The sequence below is a fragment of the Myotis lucifugus genome, unplaced genomic scaffold (assembly GCF_000147115.1).
Source record: "Myotis lucifugus unplaced genomic scaffold, Myoluc2.0 scaffold_1005, whole genome shotgun sequence".
Lineage (NCBI taxonomy): Eukaryota > Metazoa > Chordata > Mammalia > Chiroptera > Vespertilionidae > Myotis > Myotis lucifugus.
The window spans coordinates 134,661-136,534 of NW_005872053.1; the positions used below are offsets into that span (position 1 = coordinate 134,661).

Consider the following 1,874-nt stretch of genomic DNA (forward strand, 5'->3'; position numbering starts at 1 on the left):
GAGATGGGGTGAGGAGGGTCTTGGGCACAGAGCCTCTTCTCAGGGAGGCAGGGGCCTATGGAGGACTTCAGTGGGGTCAGGGCTGAGGCGTGGGGGTTAGGGCCCTCACCTCCCCTTCCCTTCCCAGAGCCACCTCTTTGGGCCACCATCCCCCCTGTGGGCCTGGTTGTGGGCGTGGTCATCTTGGGAGCTGTGGTCACTGGAGCTGTGGTCACTGGAGCTGTGATGTGGAGGAGGAAGCGCTCAGGTAGGGAAGGGGTGGGGCCTGAGTTCTTGTCTCACTGGGGGTTGCCAGCCCAGGTGGAAGTGTGTTCTGCTTCATTAATGGCAAGTACCATCCCCACACGTGTGGTTGCCCAGTGTGGGGCCCTGTTTGCTGACACTCACTCTTTAGTGAGACACGTGTGGAAATGAGGGACAGATTCATCACCTTGATGATTCTAGTGATGGGGCCTGGTTCCCAGCACTCCCAGGTCAGGGAGGAAGGTCCCTGCTGAGGACAGACCTCCGGAGGGTGGTTGGTCCAGTCCCCACACGTGTAGGTTCCTCAGGTTTCCTGATCCTGCCCTGGGTCTGTAGTCACAGTTCTGGAAACTTCTCTGGGATCCAGGACTAGGAGTTCCTTTAGGACCTCATGGCCCTGGGTCCTCCCTGTCTTCTCACGGGATGTTTTCTTCCCACAGGTGGAAAAGGAGGGAGCTATGCCCAGGCTGCCAGTGAGTATGGAGGGTGACCCCTGAGATCCTGTGATAGTACAGACTGGATCCCATGGGGGACCTCACCCCCATAGTTCCTCCCTTAGTCTCCTCTCCTGGGGGCTCTGACCCCGTCCTGTTTTGTTCTACCCCAGGCAGCGATGGTGCCCAGGGATCTGATGTATCTCTCTCGGCTTCTGAAGGTGAGACTCTGATGATAGCAGGGGTTGGGGCGAAAGGGAGAGGACTGGGTGATGGGGATTCTTTGGGACATAGTGAGCCTGTGGAGGGCTGTTGAGAAGGTCACTGCTTACAGCCACTGAACTGAGTTTGTTCATGATCATTTTCTTCCACAGAGTGAGGCACTTGTCCGGGACTGAGTGATGAGAAATTTGTTCACGCTCCTACTTTGTGATTCAAGAGCCTCTGATTACTTTCTGCAAACGGCATCTGAATGTGTGTGTTCCTATCAGCATAAGGTGAGGAGGTGGGAGGCTGGCCCACCCCTGACCACCACACCCCCTCCCCAGCCTTTCCTGTCCAGTAGAGGTGGGGCTGGGCCCTCCCCATTCCTGTTTTTACTTCCTGGTGCGCTCAGCCGCAGCTTCTTACTGCCTGATTAAAATAAGAGTCTGGATTTGCATTCTTCTTCACTTCTTGCCATGAAGTTGTGATGGGTTCCTTAAAGGAGAACAGCCCGGCTGGTGTGGTCAGTGGCTGAGTGTCCACCCAGGAACCAGGAGGTCATGGTTGGATTCCCTTTCAGGGCATATGCCCAGACTTCAGCTCAGTTCCCACCAGGGTCATGCATGTGAAGCCAATGGATGTTTCTCTTTCATCATTGATGTTTCAGTCCGTCTCTCCCTCTTCTTTCCTCTCTCTTTGAAAATTAATAAAAACATATTTTTGAAAAAAATTATAGGAGAAGATCCGAAAATTTCAGAGGAAATAAATGGAAGCCCCAAGAACTGGTCAGGACCTGTGTGTTTGCTGTGCTGAGGCTGCTGCAGGGGGGACAGGAGAGGCTGTGAGGACCGAGTGTGGTCAGGGCTGTGCCCAGTTGGCTCCCTGGTCTCTCTTCAGCTGGGTCACCTCTCTGCTCCTTTGTTCTTCTCGCTTCAGGAGAACCTTGTCCCACCAGGACTTTCCATAACAGGGACTCAAACCTCCCCAGTCCTT

General features: G+C 54.4%; 1 long non-coding RNA gene across 1 annotated transcript; it reads left to right on the forward strand.

Annotated features, from left to right (window-relative positions):
* The first annotated feature begins 183 nt into the window (after positions 1-183).
* Positions 184-1,084, forward strand: LOC106695270. The gene is made up of 4 exons (XR_002827265.1): positions 184-247; positions 684-716; positions 851-898; positions 1,052-1,084. It is a non-coding gene; the product is annotated as an uncharacterized LOC106695270 (long non-coding RNA).
* Positions 1,085-1,874: the final 790 nt, after the last annotated feature.